Below are 5,668 nucleotides of genomic sequence, written 5' to 3'. Positions count from 1 at the left end.
GCTACAAAGCCTACCCACATCCTTATGCTGGTCTGTTGTAGCATATTTCAATGCTGTTCGTACCAACATACACAACTTTTATGACAAAAGCGGAATTATTTGAAGTTTTGTTTAAAAGGAACACGTAAGCTGGCTTTAAGAAGCAAATTAAAACCTCTCCCGTTATCAGTAGTAGCATGTTTTCCCTTTAATGCTCTGAACTCAAATTAGAAACCTTCCCACCTTCAAGAAAGTAGGGGTACAAATCTTTGTCCAGAGTCAAATTTAAATCATGAGAGCAGCCGAAGACGGAAAGCTGGCTAATTCTTTTAAACGTCAAAAATCTAAATTCAGACTGTACCCTAAACATAAAAACAGAAGCATTTGAGATTGGTCTACAAAGACTCTTTGAGGAAAATGTATACATTTCTGGATTTAAAGTGACTCATATTCATCATTATCATATTAACATAATTCAATAAATCAATTATTGTAGGCATCAGTTTATTCACTTTATAGGTTTATAATCTCTTGGCATATGACCATATAAATCCCCACTGCAAAGCTCAATCAGTTTACATTTAACAAACATCAATTAACCATACTTTGGTAACAATGTAGTAATGAATCAGCACAAGCTCCACTGTAAGATGGTCAAAACAGGCCCTGCCCATCACAATGTATCAAAAATATGCAAGCGTACCATGCAGCAGCAGCCTGCCCTCCTCTTGTCTCTCATCATATCTACAAGTTGACATTTACACCAGTTAAACCATATCGACCAGCAGAGGCCCAGGGACAAATGCTTCAGTCGCACAATCGACATCACTCTAAAGTAAGATAAGGTCACTTCAGCAGCAGTTGAAAAATTACAATTTCACATTAAACATCAACAGTTAAATACACCTAAAAGAAACTATAAGAAAATAGTCTAACAGCTGACAAAACCTGTTGTGGGAGCACCACTTCAGATAAAATCATACTCAAAGGCTGTGCGTGACACATTCTTCATCGTTCCATAATATCAAACTTGCATCAATATCAGTGTTGTAGACTATGCAGAAAACAGGGTGAAGCGCTCCCAGGAAAGTAATCTGTCTTAATATATCTTTGATAATCCCTGTGATATATGCATTCACTTTTTTCTTTTTTTTACAATTTGTGGGGCAGCAGCGATGTCATCATTTGCTTGTCTTATTACGACTGTTTGACTGCAATAATTATTTATATAAATACTCTAAAAAGCCGTGTTTAAACAACATGTTTGATTGTCTTTTTTTTAACTTTGTCAGCAAAAGATTTGCACAAGTTAAAAGAATCCTCACTAACCAGCCAGCCAGAGCGATGGAGGGGAATATTAGCTGAAGAGAACTAGATCAGCAGTTTCTTATTATGTATAACTTTTTTCAGAAGAAAGTGAAACTGAGGGCAATGAAACCAGCACAATCATTGATCCAGTTCTTGGAATAGTTCTTCATCTCATTCTTCTGTTGGACATCTGTTGGTTTACACTTTAGCAAAGGACAATTACTCAAACTGACGTCAATTGCTTTTAACAAAGTTTAGTTTTATCAGCATACCTTGACAGGTCTGGAGTTATGTAGGATAACTTCTTCTACCTCCAAGGGTACAAGCCTCTAAGCTAAAACTACATAAAGAAATGGCATTAAGATGTATCCTGTGGGCTGTGTTGGACCATGATTTTTTTTTTATGTTGACCACAACTTTCTTGTATTATTAAGCTTGTTTATTATCTTTGACTGGACTGTGGAAGTGAAGCCACACAAAGGGACTGAGAGTGAGCGGCCAGCTCTCATGCAGACCAGTAAAGTTGATCAGTCTCGTCTCTTTTTACTTGATTTGATTTGATTTGATTTGTTGTTACTAAGACATTAAGACATCATGTCAGTAAAATGTTTCTGGAAAGAAAAAGACGGCTGAGTCCACTCATGCAGCCGCGAGTGCAGCAACCTCATTGGCACACACACACTTGGATGTTGTGTTCCCATTATAATGATAAATAAAGTCCTTAAAGGGGATAGAGAATCAAAATCGTCAATCAATGGCTTTTATTTATTTTTAACAGCATCCCCAGTACATACAACCGCCGACTTTTCCTTTGCTCTGCGCATTTCACGGAGTACAGTTTCACAAACCTTGCACGATTCCGAGCAGGCTTCAGTCGGAATTTTGCTCAGTAGAGGGTCAGTTCCGACAGGGACAGACAGACTGCAGCGAGGTGTGCGCTCCGCTGAGAAGGTGATCGGCTGCAGCCATCTATCCATGACCTGCACGTCTCCAGGACTATGGGGCGAGCAGGTCGGATCACAGCTGACCCTTCTCTATTTGCACCACTCCCCTCGGGCAAGAGGCTTCGGTCCCTTCGGACCAGAACCTCCCGTCACAAAAACAGTTTTTTCCCCCTTGCAGGTGGACTTATGAACACTTCATAATCACCTCATAACCTGCCCCAGTCACTTTACCATTATTCAAATTGTACTAATGAAGCTGCACTGTTGTATCTGTGTATATTGGATAATGTGTATTGTTGTACACACCTTGTACATTTTATATTCAGATATTTTTATTCTTTATTTTTTATTCTTATATCCTATGTTACATGTTTGCACCGCAGCAAATTCCTAGTTAGTAAACACTGTTCACTAACAATGGCAATAAAACGAATTCTGATTCTGATGAGCTTCCTTCTCAGTCAGTGTATTACTCTATAGCTCTGTTTTCAGTGAGAGCAAGGGCAGCCAATCAAGCAACGGCAACCGAATAGCGCCAACACCTACCTGCATTTCATAATGAGGTTGCCAGATAAGCTCTGAAACGACCCCAATACGGGAAAAAAACGCATTCTAAACCCAGCATAGTAACAGCTGTTTCAGAGAGCCTTTTAGGGAGGTTCTGAGCCATTACAGACCCAACCAATTTTTTTTGGGCTACATATCACATCACAGAAAAAGGATTAATGCCCCATTCAACCATTCTCTATCACCTTTAAAATAAAAGATAGCAATGGTGGATTCATCAGTCTGTTAAAGCATTCACTAATTCAGTTAAGCTTGTTTCAGACATGCACTGCTTTCCATTCATCTGTTAGTTACTAAACGTGTCAGCATCATTGTTAGCTCTCATGTTAGTGAGAATGTTGCTAATAACTTGTGGAGTCACTTGGGCAAAAGCATCTGCATAATGACTGAAGTAAAATATAAAGTTGCAACTTAAAGGCAAGCCTCGTTATCATTAAGATGCTCAATTAGCGGCTAAAACTTTATATTACCACAAAAAAAGGAACTTGAAAAAAAGCAGCAGTGGCATTTTGCCCTAAACTCATCCAAGATGCGAATTTTACATCCATGACTATAAATCAAGGCACGCTGTTGATGCATCCATCAACACAATTTGGCTACTTTTACCCAAAGAAAAATTAGTAATGCTTGACTTGAAAAAACAGCTCATATGATGGAGACTAAAATGCCCTAAAGTTAGTCTCTTTCGACATTAAAAACAGGTGAGTGTGTGTATGTTTGTAAATGTATGTGTATAAGTGTATTATTTGGCTGTAGACACATAAACGAAATGAAAGCATGTCAAGAAAATGAATAAATACTGCATGTTCACGAAACGTTTTGCAACAGCAAAGGATTTTTGTGGTTTTTAAAATATAGGGTAAATCTAAACAGGAATCCTCATGAGAAACTACAAGCACCTTGCTTCTCTTTTGATATTGAGAATAATATTCTCCTGAGACGCTCCATCATACATTTCAGAACATGTTAAACACACATACTTTGAGGCGCATACACAAAAAAGCATGGAACTAAAACTCCTTCAATCGGAATAAAACATACTTAGAAGCCAACCTAAACACACATTGTCAGAAATAATTGTAGAAAAAAAACGTCTCAAAAGAAACAATGCATGAGCTAAAGGAGGGACTATGCCATAAGCTACAACAGATGTGCAAGACAGTCCACATACTATAAACAAATAAAGACATATGAAGTCATACACATAGGCTTTAAATCACAGGTTGTCAGTAAGTAGAGATGTTTTCCAGACTGTTTTTTGTAAGGTCTTCACAAGAATACCCACTGTGTTGGTTTCCTGCCTGGTGACCAGCAATATTACTGTAAAACTTCAGAGCAAACGCTGACACAAAATTGGAGAAAAAAGATTTTTAATAGAGAGTAAAACAAATTCTGAGTTTGCACTTATATTTGAATTCCTAACAAGTAAAAAATGTTAAGATAAAAAAACAAACATGAGTTCTATACTTAAGTAGAAACAACAGATAAAGAATTAACATATAAAGCTCCTTGCAGGAGCAAATAGAACAATGGTTGAAAGAAAAAAAAAGAAAATGAAAGAACTGAAATAATCATGATACTAATGTCCTTTGCTGAAAATAAAGGTGTCTGTGTTCTGTGACATACTGCCATCTGACAGGAAGCAATGACTCAAAAGGACAGCAGAAATACTTAACTAGCTAACTGTCTAATTAATGTTTTACAGGGGTGACAGAACTGCAGTTGTATATCTGTGGCTGTAATTGGCACATCTCCACCTTCTCTTGGGGTTTTCAACTAAGCTCATCTTGAATCATGGTGAGGAGCCGATTGCCCACCACAACATCCCGCTGTTAGAGCTGTATGTTTGATAGAGGTCTGGCGTGAAAGAAGGGGGGGTAACAGGGAGGAAATGTGATGGTGGGGGGAAGGATGGGGCCAAAACAGGGACAAGGGGCTTATGGGCAGCAAGAGTGGTATCAAATTACATGACTGTGTCTTAATGCAAGATTTAGCCTTGGTCCAGATTACTTCTCTTGGCTTGCTGTTGTTGTTGCTTTCTTGGTTTTGGAGAGTGGATCTTCTTTAACAACTCATTTAGCATACCTTCACCAGTGGTTCCAGATGTGTAATTTATAGAGAGTATGAGAAGTGCAAACACAAGGGTGAACAAAAGCAAGGGAAAGATCCTCCAGTTTCAGGGGTTGCTCTAAGGAGTCTGTAGAAGTGTGAAAGGCTTAAGCGGATCCTGTGGTGTCTCAACAAATGCTGCTGGTGATTGATGGCCTTGCTGAGTGTTGGGGGGCTTCAGGCCACTGAAATGGATTAAAACTATTAGCATAACAGTGAATTGCACCTTTGTTTCGATTATGATATTCTCCTCCATGGTTTATCTCCATAAGCCTATTAAGGACTTGAATGCCACAGCCTATTGTCAGCTATCACCTTTTATTGTGAGGTGGATTATTGCTCCCGTCCAGACAGGATTCACAACTCAAGCAGACACCATAGTTCAATGTGAGCAAGGGATGAAATAATGAGCACTGATCACAAAAACATTTTAATGTCTATATAATGCAGGATTCCAGCAACTGAGCTGCACATTTAATGTATACATACAGCGTATACATACATATATCTAAACATTCAGAGGTATTTCAGGAATGTACTTCTTTTTTTAAACAGAGAACATCCGAAAAAGACCCCTTTATCCTCTCTCCCTCCATCTGCCTTGCTTCTTCTTCAAGAGGGGTGGGGGCACAGAGGAAGGGTTAAAGCAACCAGTGGAATATGGGGTGTAGGGCTGGGCCTTAGTAAGAGAGGAAGGGGGGGTTGGCCATATAAAAACTGACAGAACACAAGTGGTGCTTTATTCACCCTTTCCCACTCGG

Source organism: Odontesthes bonariensis, chromosome 3 (assembly GCF_027942865.1).
Source record: "Odontesthes bonariensis isolate fOdoBon6 chromosome 3, fOdoBon6.hap1, whole genome shotgun sequence".
NCBI classification, from domain to species: domain Eukaryota; kingdom Metazoa; phylum Chordata; class Actinopteri; order Atheriniformes; family Atherinopsidae; genus Odontesthes; species Odontesthes bonariensis.
This window is presented reverse-complemented; position numbering follows the sequence as displayed.